The following is a 15,288-nucleotide window of genomic DNA, read 5'->3' as shown; positions in this document are numbered from 1 at the left end:
TACTACTATTTACCTTAATTCAATTTTACTACCAGTGTAAAACAAAACAAACTTTTCAATCGAATACAGTTATCGTTTCTACCATAAAAACTCAGAGCACGAGGCATCGAGCGGCAAGTTGCTACTGCTGCTTCTTCTCTCCTCGGTGCATATGGCACACAACCACAGTGGGGGATTGGCCAGAGTTCAGCGCACGTGTAAGAATAGAATTCATGATGTCGACTTAAAGTGTAGGACTGATAACTTATTAATTAAGCTGCTTTTTTTTTCTATGGTGTGTAATGCCGCTTTCCCCTCGACTTCTTCCAGGCCCGTTAACCGGCTGAAGAAGAAAGCAGTCAGTCTACACTGCAGCAGACAGCAATGGCGCCCTTCTTGTCACTTGACTGGACGCTACATCGCTTTACTGAGTAAAAAAAAAAAAAAAGGTGGTGGTTGGCATCTATACAATAAACACTTGGTACTTATTGATTAGTATATTCAAGCATTTTACTGAGTACTTCACTGGTGCTGTGGACCTTTTGTTTACATGCGTTCTGAAAATTCATGTTCGTCAACTGAACCTGTGTCATTGGTCGCTAGGCAAACACCATATTCGGAGCCTGAACACCACGTCGCTAATCTGAGCCCGACAGAGGCACCTAGAACTCGATGAAGACGAAAAGCTAGATAAAGGCGGACGCACTAAGAATGTAGTGTGCGTTAAACAGACATTGAGGCCAACTTCACCAAATGACTAAATTTCACTTAACTAAACTTGATTTTCTCGCGGTTTGTAAAATAGAGGTTTAACATTTTTCCGCTAGCTGATGAGACCTGGCGAATTCTGCAGTGAACTGGGCTGGTTGAGGCCGTCTCGAAAGCAACTATAGAGATGCAGAATAGTTTCTTTTGCCTGAGTGGAAGAGCCGTGCCAGACGCTTTGCTTCGAAAATCGTTCGGGGTAGGGATGCCTCTGCTTTTTATTCCATCACGCAAAATCTGCATTTTGTGTTTTCTTGGTGTTAATAGTTCACGGCATACCTCTGTTGGCCACATTTAATTTACGTTCCGTGGCTAGTTTTCGAAATGAATATTCTCGAAATTATCTCAGCCTGCTATGACTACGCTGCATTTGAAAGGCCTCATGTCAGGATCAATCCAGTATAATGTGACTGTGACACTCTTTAATATTATTGCCGTTATTCTAGCCCAATTTGTTATTCGATGCATAGTGCAGAGTGCTGCGCTGTGAGAATTACACCACGGTACTTCTACAGCAATTCATGTTAACGAATTACATGCTCTCGAAATCCATTCACTCTATATACTGAGACTAATATGCAGGCTACAAAATCGCAAGATTTCGAAACTATTCAGCACGACAGACACAATAATGCATCATAATTAACTTGACCATGACAAAATGAAGTTAAGGTAGTGAGACTGATGAGTTTGTTCGAGGAGCTTTTACTGTCAAAATTGATTCGGCCTAAATGCACTCTGTTGTACATTTCTGAACATCTTGTTATTGAAATTGCTCGAGTATACTGAGACTAAAATGCACTTTATGCAACCACCTATTCTCAGGAAATATTTTGTTCAGTGAGACAAAATCGCACGTGAAAAAACCTCAGGCAGCCGATAATTGCTCAGTCGATGGAGAACGACTACGCCGCACGCTTTTGAACATTACGTCGTCGGAATCTAAACCGAGTGTTAAACAGCGACAATATATTGTTATGTATTGCTCGCAATACGGATTACGTATTTATCGAGTAGTCGACGAAATTCTTCGGTACTGCTCCGTTAAGCACTATTTTACCACCGCTTACCATCCACAAACGAACGGCCTCACCGAACGCCTCAACCGCACGCTCACGGACATGCTGTCAATGTATGTCTCGGATGATCACCGTGACTGGGATATCACATTGCCGCTTGTAACGTTCGCGTGCAATTCCTCTCGTCACGACACAATGGGCTGCTCACCGTTTTATCTTCTATACGGCCGTGACCCTCCCCTTCCGTTTGACAGCGTACTGCCTCCCACCGCTAACGCCAGTTGCTACGTTTGTGACGCCATCTCCCGAGCTGACGCCGCCCGCGTTATTGCTCGCCGCCGACTGGCCTCCTCCCAAAATTTCTCAAAAAAGACGCCATGATTCTCGCCGCCGGGATGTCCACTACTCTCCGGGCTCTCTCGTCTTGCTCTGGACTCCCGCTCGTAAAGTTGGGCTGTGTGAGAAGCTCTTGCCACGCTACGCAGGACCCTACCGTGTTTTACGGCCAGTCACTTATGTGACATACGAGGTCGCCCCTGTACATCCGCCGCGACAGTCCTCTATGCCACGCACCGAGATTGTTCATGTCGCCAGAATGAATCCATACTACCCCTGCAGTAGTTTTTCCTAGTGCGCACCGGGACTGTGCTTTTCGTGGCGGGGTGATGTTACGTATATGCCTCCGAAGAGGACGACGATAGAAAATAGAGTGAGAGACGACGACGCTGAAGGAACCGTTGGGGCTTGCCTGAACACCTGCTGAGTTCTGCTCTGCTGTGCTGTCAACACTTGCTCATCACCTGCTGGGGTTTCCTGTGCTAGCCTTCTGCCCCGTATCAATATAAAGAGTATGATGTCGAATTTATACATGAACTCACCACTAAGGCCGAAGCCACAACGCGAGTTTAATATCTATCATTAACATGCTGTGGTTAAAACTGGTGACTTCGCTTTTCTTTTCAGAGCTATCTAAAAGAATAGCGCCTATCGTCACGCGCATGGTGATTTCACTGATTTTGTTTGGGTATCGGCTGGCACATGAAAACAGTGTAGTCGTCATGATTAGGGGGACTGATTCAGCGATCATGAACTCCACTTTCAAGCCAAGACGCAGAGCTGACTTAGTTAAAGTTTACCTTTGTTTATACAGTACGAAAAATGGCGTTCAATACTTGCACACAACCGCATACTCTAATTACTCAGCAGCTGGGATGAGTATTTTTCCTTCCTCTCTGAAAATTGTGCCACCTAGTGATCCTTACCGCCGCAATAACGGTAGCCAAGGAGGATGCCCAAGGACCCTGCCTCAGTCAAGAGAGGCTGCAATTTTTGTCTCATGTCCTTCTACATTTTTATACGCAATATTTGTACCCCGATTAAGCTACACAACACAATAAATCCCGACAGAGTACTAATGGTGATAAATTCAAAACACATTTCATTTGAAGCATTGTGGCATCTTGAACCTTTTGAATATATAATGTTAGTTCTGATACTTATTTCAAGTTCACCTGGTGATTCCTTATAGATTGCTCTTGCGAAATACAGATTGCCGGACAGTTTGGGATATTCTGACTTTCTAATATAAAGATCTTAAGCAATGAACCTTCATAAATTTTTTTTAGACTTCGAGAAAATGTGGAATTATTTGCTTTCTCTATGTTAGAACCGTAAAGCCTGGAATGCATCTCAATCCTCATCGACATATGATGAATATAGATAGGGTCATTGTGGCTCTCTCTTATAAAGAATATTGCGAGATTGCTGACATTGTTTCGTTGAGAAAAGATAGATGATGCTGCTAGTCTATGCAGGTTATATCCCCTCAATAAGTTTTATCTAGCTTAGGGAGTCTACATATTGCGGCGTTTCCCGAACGCTCCCTAATCAAGCGTAGCATCAAGCGATATGGGACAGTGGGAGGCGCATCTACCTTCGTTCAGGGGCGTTCAGGTGACCGAACCTTAAGACTCCCGAGTCTTGCCGAAGCCTTGTGGAATATAACATGACTTAAGGCTTTTCTGCTAAACATTATGGCGGGCGATCGGGCACTTTCCGTAAAGTACAGAGCATCTTGGTCGAAATATGTAATATCAGCATTTTCTGTCGTTAGAACAGAAAAGTACTACAGAACTGAAGGCTACAGAAAAGCTACTGAAAACATCTTCGGTACTACTGATGGCACTACACAACTACAGAAAATTCTGACGCCTGACATTATGTCGTAACCGTCAGAACTACAGAATATCTTGCCGCATAGACACGGTTTGGTAGTTGTTGGTTTTTTCAACCTAAAATCCATCAGATTTTCGTTATGGGCTTAGAATTTAGCAAGGTGCTCAGAAAAAAATCCCGAACCGATCACGTTCCCTTGCACTGATGAAATGGGAGAGTAGCTACAGCATCCTATCTAGCACACCTACTACCCTTCCGAGTCATTGGCTAATGTGAGAACGGGAAAAAAACAGTGTACTTTTCGGCCACATTTCCATTAACTACAGCGATTGCAAGACAGGCCTACATTTCACGGTTCTTGCTGCCAATTACACCTGGCCATTTTTTGTAAAGGATATTACGAAGAGTAGCCAAAGCAGTAGTCAAAGCGATGCCGCACATATCTTGCGGAGTCATTCACAGCGGTGTAACTGCATAAATGAATAATTTGTTCTCGTACCCTTTTAAAGAACCAGACAACGCCGAAATTAACTACCGTTCAGACTGTGCTGTTGAAACTAGGGAATCTACGGCTAGCATTCTCTCTAGTAGCCCCTGAGCGCATCTCCTTCTTTTAGGCATAGTTACTGAGTGATTTGACGGTCAAAAAAAATCTGTTGAAGCGATAGCTTCAACAGATTTAACGCTTTGTAAAACCAAGTTCTCCGTGCGCGGGAATATGACCTTCGAATGAGCCAGAGGTCAAACCACGAAACACTCATGTCGCTATGACGTAGCACCCCTTGGTAACAAACGTCAAAGATATGCACTATGACGTGGTCATATGGTTCGGTGGCAGGTGATAACTGACGTCACATTGTGAAAGATTATATTGCTGGAGCATGGAGCCCTAGGGAGCGGTGCAAGTGAAGTTATCGTCTAACCCTAGGTTTAACCGCAGCTGAACTACCAGCAATTTTTTTTTCCGCGGCAGAAAAGAAAACGACGAACGTGTGATGCACAATGCGAATTTACTCTGAAGAACCTTCGGTAATCGAAAATAATCGAAATGCGCCCTCCTACTACTGCCGTTCTCTCTGTTTCGTCTTTCGCTTTTCTTTTTTTAATTCACTTCCGAAGCTGCAGATGAGATATATATTGATAGCTACTTATAGCCACTATCCAGTCATCAACTCAATCGACATCCCCTCGCCTCGGGGGCGCACCTCGTTCCAACTTGAGACATGCGTTATTTCAGTTGCTTCCGTTCTTTTGCAAAGCAGCATACAGTTTTTTGTGCCAGGGATTGAAAGTTACTTCAAAAATACGTAGAACTGTTCCTCCTCGTTGCGCGCTTTGACTGAGTAAGAAATTGAAGGGTGTGCTGAAGTCCACAAGAGTGCAGAAACACGAAAGCAACGTGAGTATCGTGCCTGGGTCCGATATTAGTTCCCTGTTTCGTTGCTTATTTGCCTCTTCAATTGATGAAACTGGGATGAAAGTACAATTGATGAAATTGGGATGAAAGCAAATTTTGATGGTAGAAGACCGAAATTTTGAAGCCATCACTTGATTGACCATATTGAAATGAGATTTGACCCCGATTTTGGTCGAAATCAGGTGAAGTAAAATCATGGAGTCTATGGTGGCCACATTTCGGGGGTAGCCATTTTAATTAAAATATGCGGGTGACCACTGAACTGTTCATACTCAAATTTTGATGTGGTCAAATTTTGGCTATGCGGTGTATTTATTTTCAGGGGTTGTTATCCCAATTTGAATAGCGCAGAATTTGTCATACTGTAATCAGGTTAGACTCCATTTTGGTCCTCTTCTGACGAGGTAAAATGTCTGAGGTCCTCGGGCTGAAACTTTAGGTGTGTCCCATCCAAATTTGAAGGTGACTATCAAATTGGCCTTGTATCGAATTTGACCAGATACCAAATTTTTGTCAAATTAACGAACGCCTTAACCAACTATTATAATATTCATAAATACCACGGATGATGGAGGGTTCCAGCGGGCAAGCTGTGTCCACAGCTCTCTTCCGCAGCTCCTGTTCACACTCATGACACAAGGAGTGTTTTCACATTCAATTATACGCGTTCAATTAAAAATAAACAACGCATGAACTATACGGTAACAATGCGTGGTCAGGTGTCCTAGAACTACTATAACGGAAAATGCGAATCTTGCATGTGCTTCAATTTAACTGGATGTATTGCTATCTCGTGTAAGAAAATCTATTCTACCTAATATTGTGAGATCTTAAAAAGGTATAAAGCAATCATGAAGAGGCTTGCAAAAGACTAAATAAAAGAAAGCGGGAGCTGGCCGGCAAGGCTCAGTATTACGTAAAATGCTAATATTTAATTTAGTGGGCGCATATAATGTCACACATATATATACATATATATATATATATATATATATATATATATATATATATATATATATATATATATATATATATATATATATATATATATATATATATATATATATATATATATATATATATATATATAGAATAACGACTGTGAACGCACAACGTAAGCCTTTAAGTGCCTAAGCGTTGTTTATAAGCTTCGTTTCATGAGCATGAACGCCATAGGTAAGCATATCTCCTTTCCCATAGACCTTCCCTGTGATTATGATCCATCAACAATGTTTATGATATTTTTAAGCATCTGGTACATCTCAGAAGATATGGAAAGGCCTACGGAAACAGTTGTCTCTAAGGAGGTTAGAAAAAAATCTGTAACTTCGTTGGCTGCTTTTCATCCCAATCCAAGGCATGGTGGCGACATCTCACCAAAAAGAGCGCAGTTCAAAATAACACACTATTGTAGTCTGTTCTGATCTCAGTTCGATAGATGCCGCTAGTATTCCTGCTACTCTAGATCCTGCCGGCAAACACAAGAGAGCAATTTAATAAAAATGCCGAAAGCATAATGAACAGGATAAAAATTCCCAAAGCCATTTATTGCGTGAATCAATCCAATTTAATCAATACTGAGTAACCAATTATTTCAATTGAGTGGATTCAATGGTCGCTCTTTGCGCATAATGGTGAATATACTGCAATAGGGTGTCCATGCGGGCTGGTTGGTTTGAATCAAGCATAATGCAATCAGCGAACAAAACGGAACACAAGAAGAAGGAGTACACAAGACAGCGCTGGTGAATATGGTGAATATACACTGGCAGCACCGAAATTTTACAGAAACGTTAAATACTTTTTTGGCAAGAAGTTGTATTGTATTATTTTCTATCACTTTGGTAATATTACAAATAAATGCTTGAAAACAATTATTTAAAAATTGGGAGCAAAAAAGTAGCATGAACGCAACATAATTTAGACACTCTTAAAAATGATGAGCAATCTTGCACGAGAAAGCACATAAGCGCAACACTAGTAAAGGTACTCGACCTGAATACTTTGCTAAGAAGATGGTAACTGGTTAAACGATGGTAACTGTGGGAAGGCATGTTGCCTTCATTAGTGAAATCAGACGCGAATGCACTGTTGAATATTTCCGTGCACACGTGGTCCAGTAACCGCACGTGTCGCTAGATATTTGTCCGTGTATTATCATGACGATGTCTAGGATTTAAAACTTGCCTGAATTCTTTCGGATTGCTGCTGATTAGTGGCTTTGATAAGTGATTATGATAAAATAGGTGCTTGGCATCGGGAACTGCAAGCAGGTAGGGGTTTTTCAGATGCGAGGCAATTGTCCCAAGCGGCAGATTGTCAGTGCGCTTGGCTGAATGAAGCAACTGTTTCTTCTTATTTTCTTGTTGTTTTAGATGCTTAGGAAACCATCACTTATGGCGAATAATTTACGATGTAATCTTTGGAATAAACTTAATACTGAGAATATTTAACCTATTTTTTAGAGAGTTTTAAACATTGATTGGTACTCGAGAAAAATGTAATAAGGCCTTAAGTTATTTTTTCGTAATTTACTTTATCATAAAGGCTTATTGTTTTCCTGGCGAGAGCTTTTAAACGAGGTAGTTGAAAATTGAGAATTTATGATTTTAAGGTCTCTGATTTCCGATGATTTCGTGCTTGAAAGCTTTCGCTTTTAATCGCTGCCTCTTTTAGCGCTTAAGCCTAGCTCACTCTTATATAGTGCTTTACAAAGTCATCTCCCTGGTTTGCAATGTTCTTTACTTTTTCTCTGGCGGATTGAATTAAAAAGAAAACTGGACGATGTGCTGTCAATGTGTAAAAACATTTCTGGGGACCAAAGTCCTCACTATCAGTGCACCGACGTGGACCCCGATTTTGTAGATTATATAAGTAAGAAGGGCTATAGCTTCAAAGTTAAACAAGGGCATTGCTGATAGACGCTACGCTACGACGCGAAGGTTTTAGACACCTGCGCTCATCAATATTCTTGCGCAAGACGCTCTTGTCTTGCGGGAGCAGTTCTTGCTCTTTCAAAATGGCAGGTCGAAGTTGTGCCTTGTCGTCAAACGTCGCAGCAAAGTTAAAACAACGTCTGTCTTCGGCATACGTACTCTGGTTGCAGCAACAGGGTTGTCCGGCTTGGTGATGGGCATACTGTTCTTTATGTAAAAAAGTGCTCCCCCGGGGGCGTTCCTACAGTACGGTTTGTATTCTAACGTGTTTTACATAGAACATTCTTTACAAAACGTCATCGATTGCAGAATGCATAAGCAAAGTTATCCAGTCGATATTTGGGGGAGTACGAGACCGCAGCCTTAGAATACAACAGTTCAAAAGCTCTGCAAGCAATGCTATCACGCGTTTCTTTTTTATGCAAAAAGGAACGTGACATGTGGCTTGAGTAGGTGTTATGCTCGTGCTTGTTCTTATATGTACAGTACGTATGTGTTTTCTCTACATCTACACCCGCCACAGCTACCTTTAGTTTTCTATTCCACTTTCCTTGTATAAAGTAGGGAGTCAGATAGTGATACCCCAACTCACCGTTCTGCCGCTCTCCCGTCTCTCTCTCTCGCTCTCTTACGAGTTAAACTCCCTGAATTTTATTTATCGTCCTGCTTGGCAGGGAAGGTGGTTCTAACTACAACATACTGAAGCAGACATGCCAGTGGTTTACTAGAGTAACCTCTTCATCTAGGTAACTGCTGCGAACGTCATTGGCACTTTGAATCACAAGGGTAAGAAAACATTAGTTGGTTGCAATATCAGAACGCCATTATAATTGTCATCAAGTTTGTGATGATCTGCCACGTGTTTCCTTCTCTGGATGCCTTTGAGGATCGCAGGATGTTATCGTAATAGGCACTTACTCTGTTTCTCAAGATTTCAACGTTTTGTGGACTCTGCTGAGGTAATGTGACCCGTATGAAACTTCATCTGATGTACTATTTGATTTGAGTGTGCAGCTTGTTTCTGCAGCACCTGCCAAATCTTTTGCACTGTCATTCCGCTGACGAAGCGCGACCGGATAAGGAATTACTGGAGCTCGGTCTGTATTACCAAGGCATTCCGGCTTTCCGCACGGGTAGTACGGCCACCCTTCGTGTTGTCTATAATATTGGACCTATTTTCGGCAGTCCACTTTCATGCTAAACAGAGCGTCGCGTAGTCTATATCTAGCCATGGTTCCGCTGGGAGCACATTAAGGCTGCGGTTGCACCATTGCTGATTGGCCACCACTTGCGATTTTATATCTTGCGGGGAACACTTTCTCTCTGCCTTCTCAAGTTCATTTTCAAGCAAGATTTGCCTTTTTTGTTTCCCCTCTTCCTTCATCGCTGGACAGTTCATGTCGAGTACAAGCTGTCCGGTTATTACCGCTGAATTATTCAGTGTTGTAAAAAGTTTGAGTTATTTATTACTGTTATTAGCAAACTGAATTCATTGATATTTACCAAACAATATGAAGCCATATATGTTTGGACAGCTTATATCGAGTACGATTACACTACATTAGTTGTATATTTTAATAATTACTATTGATTATTTAACTATAATTACGAATTGAACTTTACGCTTCCACATCGTAATATATCGTTGAAAAGGTTTCGAAGCGTAGAATCAGAAATTAATGCCGTCGCACTGCGATCACAGGATCACGGCTGTAACCAGGTTTAAACACCTGTGATTTTTTCCTCTTCTTTCGGCAAAAAAGTGGAGCTTGGTCAAATTCCCCACGTAAACTGCTGCGAGCTTGTATAGGCGCATATAATTGTTGCCTTTCAACATGTTAACGTAATGGCATTCATGCTCTTTCTTTTCGTTTTGCTTCCTTCTTTCTTTACGTCTCTCTGTCAAATTTTGCCCTTGTTCTGAACTGAATTTGATTTTCGATTGCTTCGCGAGACAAATTCCCGATTTTTACTCGTAAATGGACTGCAACCTTGGTATGTCCTTTCGACATTCTTCTGTTCAAGCTTATGTGGTCATGGCGGGCTACGTTTTCCAAATAGCCGCCATCAACACTTGCCATTTGTCTGCTGTGCTTCGTTGTTCACTAGGCGTCGTCTTTGTGGAAACATTCGTTGTGCCGACCGGATACTCAGGACGAAAAAACTCGTTGTAGCAGTATGAAAGCTCAAGGTTAAGACGTGGGCGACGTGCTGCACTTGTGGGCGAAAACAATGAAGTAGACCATAGAACAATCAATAGGTGCGTGCCGGCAACGTTTATAGAGACGCATGAATCACATGCCCTGGCACCCCGTATAATGGAAATCGATGCCACGGTGGCGTGCACGTTTCGAGAGATAGAACTATGAGCACGTCACGCAGGCGCATGCCCGTTCGGAGGCCACGGGTACGAACTCTTTGTGGCAGTTTGAGAGCGGCGCCAAATGACCGCTGCTATGTCCGGTGGTTTCGATTGGAATAGAATGTCGAGCTCCTCTGGTGTGCGAGAAAACCCGGTTAGACCTCCTCGCGAAACCATTCTCTTCTTCGCTTTCCGAAGAAGGAAGGTATGTTGCGGCTCACGGCTCTGGCGGGGCGCTGGACACTCAGCCTCGGCTATATACGCTTGCGATCTGTCCCCCCTCTGTCGTGTGCGTCCGGCGAGACACACCGCGGTGCCAGAATGACCATCGCTTCAGCTTTGAGTATTTTGTGTCTATGTGCGCGAATAAGGCGATGACAGTTAGCCGGCCGCGCGAGTGTTACGGGTTCTGAGGAATGTGGTCTACGGCCGTTCGAAGATGCGCCGCTCGTACAGATGCCCCAAAACATAGACAGAACGGAGACCGCAGCTACTCTACGGACCGCTCTTGTGGCCCCTGCTACGCGCCTCTATTGTTCCTTACAGTTATCTTTCTTGTCGGTTAGCGGAGCTGTAGCCATGTGCTAAATGGTGCTTAACAGTCTCGAGGAAGTACACGGTGCTGGAACCTAAAAGCAATCGTGTTGGCCTCGGTGCACTATTGTTCTATTTTACTTTGAAATGTTCTCATTGGCAATTAAAAGCTTGACTGTGATCGTTTTGGAGAATGTGCCCTTCAACGCTGGGAAAAGTTATTTTAGGGGATGTTTTGACGCGAAATGAAGGGAGAACGCGCCGAGTCTTGGCCGCCTCTGGTTTGCCTTATATTTAACGGCCCTGTACCCTGGCCGGCCCCATATAAACCACCTTATGATGAAAGTCCGTCTCCATCAGCAACGTGTCGCCGGACGAGCGGGCGAAGGAGCTTGGAACTCTTCCACCGACACCATCTACGATCACCACTTCCTTTTAATTTAACTGAATATGTTGGTTTTCGGAACCATGTGGACGCTCGTATGTTCAATCTTTACAGTGCTGTTCCATCTATGTGGCTGCGTTTGAAAGGGCTGTCTTGAAATAGACTTTATTCGCCAAGCGGAGGAAGAGAGAAAGAGATAAAGGGAAGGTTTCTTTCGGGTTAAGTGGCAAGCTTAAACAAGGTAATTGCGCTAAAACAGACACGGACGTGAAGAGGACATGTACGTCCGTGTCTTTTTTAGCGCAATTCCCTTGTTTAAGTATGTATGACCGACTAGCCCAACAACGTGCTCTCTTAAATTATGTGGCAAGCTTCCCTTACCCGAGGAACAGCGGGTAACATGCAGTAAGCGAATAAAATGACTTTAAATTGCGAGAACTTTTCTTGTGTCGAAGATGGTACGCAAGCGCTGCGAAAAGCCGTATAGGTGAGGGTACTTTCAACTCATATAAATATTCCGTTATGTGTTGAAAGATTGACAGTCTGCGTAATAGGGCTTCTTTTTGTACTTTCATATTGATTAGAACTTGCTAAACCTCCCGCATTCAATAGAATATGAGCGCATGCTATAACCAGGAATAAAATTTAAGTGCTGAAGCGGAACAGGTATGCAATATACATGCAGCCATCTCGTCAACCGAGCTATGTCAAACCTGGATGAGCAATAAATACCTTTCTCAGAGAAAACTGCGGAAAAGTTGTTGCTTGTACAACGGCATACAGTGCCTTTCGTCACAATGTCAGCATGTAAGAGGCGCACACAGCTTTAGTGAAAGACAGTTGACTACATCTTCAGAAGAGCATAATTTAACACCCCGCCTCATTGACCAGTTGGTTAACGTTCATCTAATCCTTTCGTTTTTAGTCAGCGCTCTTGTCGTCTTCTTTTTGGTCTGTTCCTTGTCGGGTTCGCTGAAGTCATCAAGATGCACACTGAATGATCATTCGTTCGAGTTGGGACTGCAAACTATTAGAGGGAAAAGCGTAGATATGTAAAAAAGGTAGGGACTTGGGCATGGTGAAACAATTTTCTAAGGAGTTAAAGAGGCTAACATTGTTTTGTTTTGTTTTCGAACGAATTGTGATACATGTATAAATGCATACAACCCTAGCCTCAGATCCCACGAATGCTTCCGAAGTTCAGGGGTTTAATTCTTCGTGGCTGCATATGCTATGTCGAAAGCATGATTTTAGTGACACATACACCCAAATACTAAAATAAATATAGTATTCAGATTACTTTAGTGATAAACCAAAACAGCTTCATTGTTATGGAGTGGTGTTTTGAAATATAGTAAATATTAAAGAAGGTAAAAGTCACTTGTTTATAGTATTCTTATAAAATGAGGTATGGGCACCTTCGGACAGCAATTTGTGGCACGGCCCTCAAGTGCCCATGAGAAGGCAATGTATATAAACCAACGTTTCGCATTATGAGCATCATAACCGTTTGCCATTGTTTCGTAGCCTTGTATTAACCGTTAGCTTTTTTTTTTTTTTTAATCCTGTTCATTACGCTCAGGCGCAGAGGATGTTTTGAAAGCCGTTTCGCATTTACGAGGAATCTTGCGCTCTTCAAAGACGGCGGCGCATTTTTTCCCCTCGGCGCCGTTTCGGACTGACACTCGATCGGCAAGCGAAGGTCCAAGAAAGCTCGCCACTCCGAATTAGATTCTGGGCAGTCCAGCAAACGTAAAGTACACTTTGGTGTTGGTAGCATTGGCATCGTTTTTCCTTGTCTTGACGCTGTCCTCTACATCCTTGAATGGTTGGTACGCAACGAGCCTATATATATATATATATATATATATATATATATATATATATATATATATATATATATATATATATAGATACCGGAATGGGGTTTCATTTTGCTCTGTCGAAACAAGAGGTTGGAAAATAGCAAAACCTTTGCTTGCCTTCTTCCCGCTCTATTCTCAATAAAAGAGAGCCCGTATACGACGAATTTTCGGCTGTTAGATATACAGGAATGCAACAGTGCTACCGTAAATATTTTAGGTGCAACTATGAGCATCCTATATGCAGATTGAATAAAGTACCGGTCTGAGCGCGAGCCCTTTTTCTGTTCGTTTCTCAGTCTTGACAGTGAAACTGAGCCCCTCAACCACTGAAGAGCAGCGTAGTTGAGTCATTAGGAGTGCGCAACTCCGTTGAAACTATACACTCTAAACACAGTAACCTATAATATAACTTTTAGACGTCAGTAACCTATGCAGAAAAGATTACAAGTCGTCAGTTTTCATGTTTTGGTCATGTTTTATTTATTTTTGCACATACTAAAGGTTACAACGGCCAATGTTCGAGCGTTTCAAAGGTTACCATCAAATAATTGCCAAGTAATCCTTGCACAGTAACATATGAGCAGCTTGTTAACTTTGTGCCGACGAAATGGGAGATATGCCCATAGAGACACGCATGCGCACACGCGCGGCGCGTAGCCTACTTTTTTGAAAAGTGGCGCCATTTGTCGAACGGTTGGCTTCATTGCACGCGGTGGTCTGGACGACGGGAAAGCCCTAATGATCCAACATTGTGGCGGCTGCGCCGTTAGCGCAGTCAGTTCGAGTGCTTCAAAGTTCTCATGAACCACGCCGTTTGCTGCTGGCCTTTCTTGTGTGCATTGTTTGGGGTGACATAGATGTCTTTGAGCCTGTGTACAAAATCTCCAATGCCGCTAAACAGGAAGAGACTTGTGAAGTGTGCATCGCGGCAGCTGTGCCTGCTGCGTTTTGTTTCACACGTCAATTGTGGTGCCGAAGGCCCTTTAGCCTCGTTCCCACGACAAAAACGTATTTTGCTACAAACTGCAATAAATAAATAAATAAAGCTTTTATGTGGTTGACAGTGGTACGTCATTGCTCGTTGGACGCCTTCGCAGCTACCGCGATTATTTTTTACTGCTGCAGCAACTGTTCAGTCATTCACACCAGAATCACGAATTTTGGTAAGTGGCTCTTTTTTCATATAAAACACCGTAACGATTGACGCAGTTTTTTTTTATTCGTTACTTATCAAAACGTGTATTTTCTCTGCTCATTTGTAAAGTTCGTTCGGTAACTGCCCTTCGTACCTAAATCAGGTTGAATCGATTTCTGTTTGTACATGACTGACTTATCACGCGAGAATTTGTGTTGATGAGTCTAGTTAGCTGTGATATTGGTTCGGGTCGGTGGCTTGGGTCGTTGGGTGCAATCTATGAACAGTACAGATTGGTAAATCAGCGCTATAGTTTTGCCCGTTCGCATGCGTGTGGGCGCGTTGGTGACATGTGGCTTTTCTTATACTTTGAGATGAGCACGCTTAAAATGCGCGGCTATACCTCGGTTCTCGATAAAAATTCTGCAACACTGCACGTCTTTCCACTCCTCGTCGATTGATCGCTTCGCCGTAAGCGTACTGCGCTATAGCCATGCAAGTTAAAAAATACTGAATGTGTGGCTGTACTGAACCATAGTCTGTGGATTACGCGAAATATCAGACAGCCGACTGATGTTTCAGTGTAGTACGGATGGCATGTAGCGACACTATATACCGTGAAGAAATTTCACGCTTCTTGAGAATTGATTACTTCTTGTGTTTTACTTCGTATCTTGCCTAGGTGGTTTACAGTTAGTGAAATTTATGAAGTGCAA

Source organism: Amblyomma maculatum, chromosome 5 (assembly GCF_055883805.1).
Source record: "Amblyomma maculatum isolate TAMU_Amacu chromosome 5, ASM5588380v1, whole genome shotgun sequence".
Lineage (NCBI taxonomy): Eukaryota > Metazoa > Arthropoda > Arachnida > Ixodida > Ixodidae > Amblyomma > Amblyomma maculatum.
The sequence above is the reverse complement of the archived record's forward strand: the minus strand, read 5'-3'. Positions refer to the sequence as shown.